Raw genomic sequence first — 13757 nt, forward strand, 5'->3', positions numbered from 1 at the left:
CATTCTAGAATAAACCTATTAACGCTAACTAAAATAAAACAATCTTCCTCAAACAATCGTGACTTAGTAAAAACTAAGCAATAACAAGGTCTTAGATTAATAGGACCCTGAAGATATCTAATCCAAGAGATACATACTAAAAGATCATAAATAAGAAACCTAAGCTAATTACAAAGGTGGCATAGCACTGATTAAATTGACTATAAGACAATAACAATAACCTTCAACAATTCTTTGTATAAACCTAGCAAAATCTCCTCCCAATTTTCTCCCTTATTAGCTAAACTATCCAACTTTCTACTACCTTCCCTATAAATAAGCTCTATGATGAGGTCTTCAAATTTATCTGCTATGACTAAAGCATATTCAAGTTTGGAATTAAGAATTCAATTTGGGATTTCTCTTTTTCTTAATGCATTTAAGATGATTTGTGAATCACCTTTGTTATTAGTTTATTAATGTCATATATCTACTAAGAGTTAAACCTTCAATTAGAGCCTTTAATTCTGCTAAATTATTAGACATTATCCCTAACGAATTAATTTCATTTAAGCATGATCCATTATGTGAATGAATAATACAACCTAAGAAATATAGTAGATCCATCCTTTCATAACACAAAATCCTTCAATTTCTTTCTTTCTATAATTTCCATAAGAGTATCCAATGGTGATATTTTCCATATATAATTGTGTGCCTTGGAATAACCATTTTTAGGCCAATGTTTTAATAAATTTAATAGGTTATGCGGAGTGTTGTTTGTCAGTTTAATTTCTTACATAACCAATGCTAACAATGCAAAGGGGCAATCATAAAGCAAGTGTCCAGAATTTTTAGAATCATTCTCACAAAGTGGGCATCTCGATGGTCCCTCAAAACCCATTTTTGTAAATCTATCTATTGTTGCCCAAAGAAAAATACTAGCTTTTAGAAGACATGTCGAGTCCTAGATTAAGTGGAATGTCATTATTTTTACATTGTTGAGAGCTTATTATTTTTTGTAGCCTTGTTAGACTTTATAATTTTTGCTATTCAAGGCAAGGCTCCCCATATTAGTTTATCATCCAGGTCTTTGTAATTAGCCTGCCTACTATTTAAGAACTTTTAAAATATGTGTTTATCTTATGTTGAGAGTGGTGTTTCTTGGATATATTTCCATTTCTTTATCCATCCTTCATTGTGATTGTCATTTATTTTAAATTTATAATTGCTAACATATTGACCCAATAGCGTAGATAAAGTATTTTTTATATTTTCTGTTAATATGGTACTATATGGTGAATGAAGCTTATTCCATGATTCTTTTTCAGACTCACCAAAACATAGCAAAATTTTCTCAAAAAAAAAAAAACTCATTATGTTTTATTTTTTTTGAAATTTAGTCTATAGTGCAATTTGTACGGAGGATAGTCACAGCTTTCGATAATAAGACAACATAACTAATACTAAAAATCATAAAACCTTCTCTGTTTCTTTTCTTAAAACACTGATAATTCACCGTGATGATAATACCACATAACTAATACTAAAAATCATAAAACCTTCTCTGTTTCTTTACTTAAAACACTGATAGGAACTAATACAAAAAATCATAAAACCTTCTCTATTTCTTTTCTTCAAACACTGATAATTCACCCTATTGATAAGACAACATAACTAAAAGAAGCTGAAAAGAAATCTCTTACAAATACACCAAATGGGTTGCATTCAAACATAAATAGAAAAAAAGGATCCTCCTATTCTACATATCAAATGAGCCATGAATGTTAAATGGTTCCATTCTTATAAACAATAATAGACCTCCTGTAATGCCCCCTGAGGGCATGGACAAGGTTGAAATGAATATATCATCGGTACTAGCAATGGAAACGACTAATGTTGGTCTAACAACAAGTAGAATGAAAGCCATTAGTTTAGCTGATATTCTTTATTGGCTTTGCATGTACCATGGCTTTGAATTAATTTATAGGATCCATTTGGTTTGTGAAATTAAAAAAATTTCGATTTTTACAAACCTTAATTTAGTCAAATCAAGGTTTTGTATATCTTCATTCCGATTTTTAAGATTTTAAACCGTTTGTTTCACTCAAAAGATGCGTGTGAAGACACATTTTTATGCGTAAACTTGGAGTTGAAGACAAATTTCAAAAACTAATCCAATCTATTGTTTTTACACTCCTTAAAAAACAAAACCAGGTTTTGATTTTCAATTCCTACTTTTAGTAGGAAGTTGAAAAACCTGGTTTTGAGGCAAAATTGGAAGTCTCGTACTCTAATTCCATTTTGCAAATTTTGAAACAAACACACAAATTTTCAAATCCATATTTTGAAAAAGCCAATTCCTGTCATCTGCCAGAGACCAAACAGACCGGTGAATCTAAAAATGTAGGTGTACATGAGTTGTGTAATTAATTGTTGTATACCAGCATGAAGCGCTGAAATGTAAAGGCCTTTTATTGATTTGAACCGTCGGAGGGTAGATTTTTGCAAAATAAAGAAACAAAAATGTTCGGAGGAACTGTCACGGCAGAGAGTGGAAAATATTAGGTACTGATCACTTCAATGCATTCTCCAATGAGCGCCTGCAAGGTTTTGATTTATTTTTATATAATTTTTAAGTATGAATATTTAGTCAGCTTAGATTGAAATTTAAACGTACAACATAAAAAATATATGATAATTTTGACAGATGAATAAATATTAATAAGTACTCAGTTTTAAAGGTACTTATTGCTCTGAACTGTAGGCAGTGTCACCGTAGGAAAACTGGGAAACATTAGTTATTGAGCGCTTCAATGCATTTTCCAACGAGCACCAGCAATCAGGTTTTGGTTTATTTTTATATAATTGTGAATATATATATTTTTAAAGTGTATGTTTAGTCTGAATTTAGGTTGAAATTTAAATGTGGAACATTAAATATATGGAAATCTTGATAGATGGATTTTTCAATGCTCTTCATTTAAAGTTCAACTTAAATTACCATTAATATTTATAAGTTTTTAAAAAATAATATAGAAATAAATAAAATTTGACTTTAGATGTGTATTATGAGGAATGTAGTTCAATTTGTTTTTGGAGAGCTTTGGCATTTTTAGTGGGAGTTTGGAATCAAGCTCCTAAGTTAGGGGTTTGTTTGGGTGAGCCTCTATTTAAGACATCTTTTCTTGAGGTTGCTTGGGTTCTCGAGTCTTATTCATTATTTGGCAATCTTGATGATAATGGAGTAGTTAGATTTTTTTGGTCTGAAATTGGAGATTAAACAATTATAGTTGACCATTATTAGTTCACTAACGAGACTCTTTCATAAAGTGTGATGTTTTTGATGCAAAGGTTCCTAGTAATATGGATACTGATTTGATGATGGATCACATATTGTGATTCGAAGCGTTGATGGTAAAAATCTCCACACAATCTAATCCAAAAACTGATTTACATAACTATGATAGATTGTGGAAATCTGATCGCATTAATATGGATATTATTATATTGTTCAATCAACTCTTTTGGTTGGGGAGCTTCTACTACTAGATAGATATAGGTAGACCAAGAAGCAGATTAGTTGTGTTGGTTGGTGGTTTCCTCTTCTTCAAAGAGTTTTGAACATAAATATTGATGGCTCTTCTCAAGAGATCATGGTTATTGTAGTGTGTGTAAAATAAGGGGGGATAGTTTTGGTGATGTTCAATTTTTATTCTTCATTTACAAAGGGCATCAAATGAATAGCTTCATGCAGGCTCTTTCATCTTTTATACTATAGAGTGGGCTTGTGCACTTGGTTGGAAAAGGATTATTTATGAATCTAATTTAGAAATGGTAGTGAATATTGATGATGCTATATGACACTACTATGATTATGGGACAAATTTTAAAGTTGGGCATGTCTTTGGAACCTATTATGATTTCTCACATTTAACACTTAATGTTTGGTGGGTCTTCTAAATCATTTATGTTTTCTCACATTCCACAATAGTAGAATAGAAAATTGTTGAGAACAAGAAAGAAAACTTGTCTTTATATTACTTGCATACTAAAACTCATTTTCTATGATTAGATTATTCCCCACTTCTTTAAGATGACAATGTACACACATAGTTAAGTATATAAAACACATACATATATACCTATATAAATACAAGCACAAAGAAATTAGATATATATTTATTTTTATAAGGGAAGAATTTACTTTATTTTCCTATTAAGTTAGAAGTAATTAAATAATGTTGAAGACCTACCAATCTCTTATTTAGGGTAAATTTGATTGAGTAGTTTACTTGAACATATATCAAACTATATATAGAATTGTTAGTGAACAAATTGTCTTTCAAGAAAATGCATACAAAATAACTCTAAATGCCCAAATAGGAAGATTGAATCAGCACTAACAGTTGGATAGGTTATCATTAGATTGATAAACTTCCTCTAAATTTTATCGGGTACAACTCTCCATACATGATTTACAATGAATTATATATGGATGCTTTTAACCAGAAAGCACAAAAAGTTTACAAACATCTACCCATAAACACAAAGTAGATGCAAAAACTAAGCAACTAAAGGAAACAAACAACAAATAACACAAAGTTCATTTGCCCTAAAACTGAATTACAAAAAGAACAAAGATCAAAGAAATAATTTCCATTCTCCTAAGAAAATGAAGAACCAAAGCTTCAAAGAGATCTTGATATCAAAATGTATTCATAAAACAACAACATCAAGCGCACTTAAAGAAAACTGAAAGTCACACAAAGATAACAATCAGTGGAAAGTTTTAGTTTTCAGTTATCTCTTAAATCTCCCGTCTCTGAGGTGTAAAAGATTATACAGATCTTATTACAAATTGCATCAAAATTACCATCTAGAAGAAAATGAAACTTCCCTCCCATTCATTACATTTCAAATCAAAATCTCCCCTTTTCAACACATAGTTTTAGAAAACATACAATCATATTCTTCTGCAACACCATAGTCTCTCTCTCAAAAAGGCTGGAACAAATCTAAACATCATGGAACTCTTTCCCCCGCTGTAGCACAAAGTCTCCCCCCAGAAAGAAAGTTGAACCCTCATGCTTGCTTCTGCCGACTTATTTATCTGTTTCCTATTTATAGTTGATCAGTTATGATAATTGATTCTCCCACAAATGCCTTCCTTTACCCTTTTGTCTCTTGACATATAAATAATGTCTCGACTTTTAATAAACTTCAATCATTATGCTTGGGATAAGGATATCATTAAACAATTAATTTTCTCCCTTTTATGGTTTAGTTGCCAGAATGTTTTAAAATTTGTGACCACCTGGCATTTCTTGACACCTCGATAACATCTTTTATTAGACAACATGAACTCAATAGAAGAGAAAATGCCCAAGTTTGGGGTGTATTTGATTATCACAGAATTAGGTCGAGAGTCCATAAGTGGGTGCAAGATCATGATTTATGCCAATTTTGTAAAGAATTCATAATTCACCGAGCTCTCTGTGAGAATGACAACAAATAGTGTTCGCCAACAATTTATATTTCCATGTGTCTGCATTTTCTTGGTCTTTTACACTCATTGTGCTTTCGCATTAAAACCATTTCCTTCCTTCATTTCCCATGTTATTTCTAATGGTGGCATCCCGTGTCGATGTATTTTATCAAATACATGCCCATTACACTCTTCAGTTATGTAGATGTTAATGTATGTGTATTGATCCTTTAATAATTTAAGGCAACATCCAAGGAATTTAGTATCGTCTTGACTCATTGCATCGATATGCATCTACTGCAAAAACCTCTCCAATTCACACCTTTGGATTCTCCATGCTAATCAAGTCTTGGGCTCAAATGATATCAGGATGATGATGCTTTAATATGATTTATGATTTCCCAAAATAACTTGTTGTATCTCAAAACAACTGTCTACTGGAGTCACAAACTGCCTTCCAACCTTGCGCATCTTGTGTTAAGTTTCTTCAACTCATTAGGTGAGGATGGGGGGCGGCTAGAATTCCTCAAGCCATGAGTGTATAATTACGCAAAAGTTCAACCCGAGCCTTCAGACTTTCATTGCTGACATCTACATTCAAACTGCCGGCGACTGTGGATGGACATTTTATCAAACCATTATCATATATCTCTCGCATGTTCTGTCAAACAACTTCTTATTTATATTATTACTATTCACGGATTCTCTTCTAATGAAGTCCACCTGATCTCCATTCGAGTGTGGCCTCGGCGAGGGCATTTCACATGATATTCGTTACAATGATCAATTCTCCTTTCTACAGTGGCATTAGATACATAGAGTCATATCTTGGGAAGTAATTATGAACGCAGCTTCAAAGCATCACTCTTTTCTATAATTAGAACCTCTGATTGTTTTGTCAAATACTTTAGACGAGTCTTTGTATCATTCTACTCATTCCTAGTCAACCTCGGCCCGATATCCTTCACATGGAAAACCCACTGAGGCATACATTCTTTGCATCAACAATCTTCTTTTATCACAGTACGCATGTGTGATTATCGGATTTGATGCATAATCTTCATCAGTCATACAAGTGGGAATGTGTGATTCCTATTCAGATATGGTTAAGATGTTTTATCTGATGGATGATATTTAATCTGAGGGTATGGACAATGTGATACGATATCGTGTGATGTTCATATCATTGAATTAGTGCCTTTGCCCAAACTCATGTGTTCTCTCTTTAATTTGGTCACTTTTGCTAATAAATTGCTTTGCACACATATTAGGAAATGAGAATGCATAAACACTCTGATTCAAACCTTCATCTCTCAATGCCTTTTCCATCAACATAACTAGTCACCATTAATTAATTATGTTTCATTGAGCTTAAGTCAGTAGTTGTTCCATCAATTTTTGAATTACCCCTTATTATATGCATCTGGTGTTGAGTATATGTGGGGAATAATAGAGACTTCTTCTATTTAAAGGCACATGTTTATATTGTATTGAGCCTTTCGCAATCTTTTGAATTCATTTCTTGATACCTTGAGGCCGAACCTAAAATTGTTGAACTCTCAAAACCTTGAACATTTCTAATTGAACTTGCGACTTTAGATTGTAATCTCGATAATCTTGTGGTATTGAAGCTAACTACTATCTCTGAATTCTGAATTACTGCATTTCGACACCTTCAGAACAAATGTTAATGGAGTCACAAAAGTGTGAGAAGTTATGAATTTTTTTCCTGCACCTGATTGCAATAATGACATTAAGGGGAACTTCTGAACTTGGCCTTAGATATGAACCTTTGAAACCGTTGGACTAATAGAATTTGAACATGAATTACTAACTGAGTTTGAATTTAGGAATTAAACTAAACATGGATTCTAAATTGTACTCGAACTAAACCTGCACGATGCCCGTATGAACCACTGAACCACTTCAAACTACTTTGAACCTTAGTTCAAAGTGGTTTCAAACTAAAAATTAAAAATTTTAAAACCTTGTCCATATTGGGTACCAACATGCGCTCTAACTATGGGACTGATTTTGATGCAAAAGCAAAGAACTCCAACAATCTCTAGCACAAGACAAGTGCCTTATCCATTGGGCGATAAAGTCACCAAGAAGAGAAAATTGGGAGCTACTTGCAGAAAGGGTGGAGGGGAGCAAGGCAAAGCTAACAAACCTAAAAACTCCTAAACTACCAGCAAGCACAAAGCTTGAACATTATTCAAACAACCACTATGCACACCAAAAACATATTTACAAAATATATACAAAGGTAGGAAGCAAAACCTACCATGAAATTCAAAGAAAAAAAAAATCACGTGAATCCATTTACTGGCTAAGAGAAGTAGGAACTTTTTTACATCAGCAAAGCATGTCTTAATGGAGCAGCTCCAAACCATTATTTGTTGACGACTCTTTCAATGCCAAACTTCAAACCGAAAAGGCACATGCATATGTTGATCCAACATTCTTTTCTGAATAGCCATAACTCATTATAACATTTTTCTTCACTCAAGAATTGATCTTCAATATCCATAGGGTCAGATTCCACTTCAAATTGAAAAAAGGAAAATGCAGGAACCTCACCAAGAGATGATGCATAATACCCGGAAATGCTATCATCAAGATTCATTTCTTGCACATGGCCCTTAATGTCATAGTCAACTTGTAGCCATAGAGACACCTCATCCAACATGGGATCAACCCTTGAATATGTATTTTCTTCATCTCTTTCAAGGAAAAAAATGTTATCAAACATGCTACACATTCCATCTTTTTTCCTTTCCGAAGTGTTATCACATGTTTCAGCATTACTCCTACAATCCAAATCAGAAAAACCATGTATAGATGAATGGAAAGAAAAATTATCAATGAATGGTTCATTCTCAATTGATTTGAATGAATACCTGATTTATCATCAAAGAGATGATCTGGTTTGAGTGAAAATAGACATTTTTTTATGATTTCTTCTTCCTCATTGAGAAGAGTAGAGTCACCACTATGTTGAAAGTCAACTTCACACATCCATTTCTCAACAAGATATTCAACAGGGAGACTTCCATCCAAAGACATCTCTACCTTATCTCTATGAAGAATTAAATTGCCATCAAATGAAGTAATATGAGAAAGGTCTTCTAGCTAAAGAGATAATAAAAATTCGCTTATGATTCCCTCTTCTTGGTCAAGGAATGCACCTTTCCATGTTTCAGTATGGCTATCTATAGGTTGAGTGATAATTTCAACATCTTTTTCTTTAGATAGAGTTTTAGCATGCACTTTCACCTTATCATCATTACAAACTTCATCCTCAAATTGAACAGACCTTTCCATGGGCTGATTACAAATTTTTAAGCACAAGGAATCATCTTTATTTTTTATGAAAGTGTAGGATTCAGTCTTAGATTGTAGATTATTTTGACTCTTTTTACAAAGAAGACTCTCTAAAGAGAAATGTCTAATATCACTTTCATCTATTTCACTAAAAGTGAAAGATTGATAATCGGGTAGCAAGTTGTCTAATCTTTCATAATTAGAAGTTTCTATAAGGTTTGTTGGTGCATTATTTTCAAAGTGAAAGGTTTCTAGAATAGGGCTATTCTTGGCATTCACATTCAAAGAGCCAATGTCCTCACAATCTCTCGTGACATTTAAAAATTTGTCTTCTAACAAAGCATTACTAGAAAGCATTTCAATGGAGTTCTTAAGAAAAGAATGATCACCATGATCTTCTACTGGAAATTTTTTTACATGAGGTGAAGAAAGATCTCGAGACAAGATTTCATGATTATTTCTTACCCTTTTTCCCTTGTTGTCATGTATATTCTCATCCATTGAAACTATATCAGAATGAGGTTGAAGTAACTCTGGCTGTACTTCTTGGTCATTCATGACAAGGTAATTGAAGTACATGGGTGAAACTGAGATAACCACAACTTCATCATCCTCCTCCTCCAAATGCTTTTTCAACTGAGACACTCTCTCCTCAAGTTCTTGCAAGTCCTTCAACTTGTGATATCTCATGCAAAGACTTTTCCATAGTAGCTCCAAGATAAGTCATCATTTTCAAAGCTTATATTATTATGGATACCCCAAGAAATACTTTTTTTAAAGTTGTCCACAAAGTCACATAACACTTTATTGTCAATTTGATAAAGTTCTAGGAGAGAAGGGTCTAACATTGATCTTCTAATGACTTTTGTATCCGGCATGGTCTTCGTATAGAGTCGCCAATTTTCTACACATGGAGATAATCATAAAACTGAGGAAGCAAATATTAGGCACTTTAATCTTCACTTCAAGATCCCTAGTAGATTTGCCAAAAATCTATTAGTGAACATATTGTCTTCCAAGAAAATACATACAAAATAACTCTAAATGCCCAAATAGGAAGATTAAATCAGCACTAATAGTTGGATAGATTATCATTGGATTGATAAACCTCCTCTAAATTTTATCAGGTACAACTCCTCGTACATGATTTACAATGAATTATATATGAATTTTTTTAACCAGAGAGCACAAAAGGTTTACAAACATCTACCCATAAACACAAAGTAGATGTGGAAACTAAGCAACTAAAGGAAACAAACAACAAACAACACAAAGTTCATTTGCTTGAAAACTAAATTACAAAAAGAGTTCAAAGATCAAAGAAATAATTTCCCTCCTCTTGAGAAAATGAAGAACCAAAGCTTCAAAGAGATCTTGATATCAAAACATATTCATAAAACAATAACATCAGGCACACTTAAAGAAAACTGAAAGTTATGCAAAGATAACAATCAGTGAAAAGAAAACTACCCAAAATCAAAGTTTTAGTTTTTAGTTATCTCTCAAATCTCCCTTCTCTAAGGTGTAAAAGACTATACAGATCTTATTACACATAGCATCAGAATTACCATCTAGAAGAAAATCTTCCCTCCCATTCATTACATTTCAAATCAAAATCTCCCCTTTTCAACACACAGTTTCAAAAAACATAAAACCTTGTTCTCCTGCAACACCATAGTCTCTCTCTCAAAAAGGCTGGAATAAATCTAAACATCATGGAACTCTTTTACCCCACTATAGCACAAAGTCTCCCCTCGAGAAGAAAGTTGAACCCTCATGCTTGCTTCTGTCAACTTATTTATCTTTTTCCTATTGATAGTTGATAAGTTATGATAGTCGATTCTCCCTCAAATGCATTCCTTTACCCTTTGTCTCTTGACATATAAATAATGTCTTGAGTTTTAATAAACTTCAATCATTATGTGCTTGGGATAAAGATATTATAAAATAATTAATTTCCTCCCTTTTATGGTTTAGTTGCCAGAATGTTTTAAAAATTTTGACCACCTGACATTTCTTGACACATTAGTAACATCTTTTATTGGACAACATGAACTCAATAAAAGAGAAAATGCCCAAATTTGGGATGTATTTGATTATCATAGAATTAGGCTGAGAGCCCATAAGTGGACACAAGATCATGATTTATGCCAATTCTGTAAAGAATTCATAATTGACCAAGCTCTCTATGAGAACGACAACAAATAGTGTCTACCAACAATTTATATTTCCATGTGTCTGCATTTTCTCAATCTTTTACACTCACTGTGCATTCACATTTAAACCATTTCCTTCCTTCATTTCCCATGTTATTTCTCATGGTGGCATCCTATGTCAATGTATTTTATCAAATACATGCCCATTACACGCTTCAGTTATGTAGATGTTAATGTATGTGTATTAATCCTTTAATAATTTAAGGTAGCATCCAAGGAATTTAGTATCGTCTTGACTCATTGAATCGATATGCATCTACTACAAAAATCTCTCCAATTCACACCTTCGGACTCTCCATGCTAATCAAGTCTTGGGTTCGAATGATATCAAGATGATGACGCTTTACTATGATTTATGATTTTTACCAAAATAGTTTGTCGTATCTCAAGATAACTATCTACTGGAGTCACGAACTATCTTCCAACCTTGTGCATCTTGTGCTATGCAACTTCAACTCATTAGGTGAGGATGGGGGTGGCTAGAATTCCTCAAGCCATGAGTGCATAATTAAGCAAAAGTTCGACCCGAGCCTTTAGACTTTCACTATTGACATCTACATTCAAACCGTCGGCAACCATGGATGGACATTTTATCAAATCATTATCATATATCTCCTGTGTGTTTTGTTAAACAACTTCTTATTTGTATTATTACCATGCATGGATTCTCTTCCAATAAAGTCCACCTAATCTCCATTCGAGTGTGGCCTCGGCATGGGCATTTCACATAATATTCTTTACAATGATCAATTTTCCTTTCTACAGTGGCATTAGATACATAGAGTCGTATCTTGGGAAGTAATTATGAACGTAGTCTCAAAGAATCACTCTTTGCCGTAATTAGAACCTTTGATTGTTTTGTCAAATCCTTTAGACGAGTCTTTGTGTCATTTTGCTCATTTATGATCAACCTTGGGCCAATATCCTTCACATGGAAAACCCACTGAGGCATACATTCTTTGCATCAACAATCTTCTTTTATCATAGTAAGCATGTTTGATTATCGGATTTGATGCATAATCTTCATCAGTCATACAAGTGGGAATGTGTGATTCCTATACAAACATGGTTAAGATATTTTATCTGTTGGAGGATATTTTATCTAAGGGTATGGACAATGTGATATGATATCATGTGATGTTCATATCATTGAATTAGTGCCTTTGCCCAAACTCATGTGTTCTCTCTTTAATTTGGCCACTTTTGCTAATAAATTGCTTTGTAGACATTTTAGGAATTGAGAATGCGTAAATACTCTGATTCGAACCTTCATCTCTCAATGCCTTTTCCATCAACATAACTAGTCATCATTAATTATGTTTCATTGAGCTTAAGTCAGTAGTTGTTCCATCAATTTTTGAATCACCCCTTATTACATGCATCTAGTGTTGAGTATATGTGGGGAATAATAGAGACTTCTTCTATTTAAAGGCACATGTTTATATTGTATTGAGCCTTTCGCAATCTTTTGAATTCATTTCTTGATACCTTGAGGCTGAACCTAAAATTTTTGAACTCTTAAAACCTTGAACATTTCTAATTGAACTTGCGACTTTAGATTGTAATCTTGATAATCTTGTGGTATTGAAGCTAACTAGTGTCTCTAAATTTTTAACTACTCTATTTCCACACCTTCAGAACAAATGTTAATGGAGTCACAAAAGTGTGAGAAGTTATGAATTTTTTCCCTACACTTGATTGCAATAATGGCATTAAGGGGAACTTCTAAACTTGGCCTTAGATATGAACCTTTGAAACTGCCGGACTGACAGAATCTAAACATGAATTACTAACTGAGTTTGATTCAAGAATTAAACTAAACATGGATTCTGAACTGTACTTGAACTGGACCTACAAGATGCCCGTATGAACCACTGAACCACTTCGAACTTCTTTGAACCTTAGTTCAAAGTGGTTCGAAATTACAAATTAAAATTTTTAAAACCTTTTCCATAATGGGTACCAACAAGAATATTTCAACTTTAATATTTATTAAGTGTGAGTATTTATTGTAATTTAGGTTGAAACTTAAAAGTAGAACATTAAATAAATTACATATGGAGAATTTGGTGAATACATATATGTATTTGCAATTTAAGTTCACCATTATAGATAAAGGACTAATTATTTAAGGTGACCTTTTTAATAACAAATATTTATTTCTTATCTAAAATATTTCTTTATTCAATTGGAAGAAATATAGGTAGCATGCTTAGATTTCAAAGAATATAGATAATGGTATATCATATTTATTCATTATTTCACTTTAACATTATTATATTAGGATTAAAATTATGTTAAAATATTGTAATTAGTATTAAGTTTTGTTTTGCTCAGTAAAAGGCATTTGTCATTTTTTTTATATTTCAAAATAACTTAACAATTTTGTTTTTTCCCTAGGAGGAAAAGAATAGGGTGGAAAATCCTCCTCATCAAAGATATACATGTGTCTCAATTACATCATGAGGTCTTTGTGTGAGGCCTCACCCTGGCCCATCATAGCATGAATATTTTATTTATATTTTGATATTCGAGATCTTGATATGCTGACAGTTTTTTGGGACCTGATGGACAATGAATCATTTTATTTACGCATTTTGATATTTTAGGAGTGTTTTACATTGTTATATGCACTTAGAATCATTTATTATGTAAGAAATGTTTGAAAAACATATGGATGCAGTTTTATGACTTGATACTATTAGATTTTTGATGTGATACTAAACGTTAATTTAATTATGGATAGA

This window comes from Cupressus sempervirens, chromosome 4 (genome assembly GCF_028749045.1).
Source record: "Cupressus sempervirens isolate cs-2001-9-10 chromosome 4, ASM2874904v1, whole genome shotgun sequence".
Taxonomy (NCBI): Eukaryota; Viridiplantae; Streptophyta; class Pinopsida; order Cupressales; family Cupressaceae; genus Cupressus; species Cupressus sempervirens.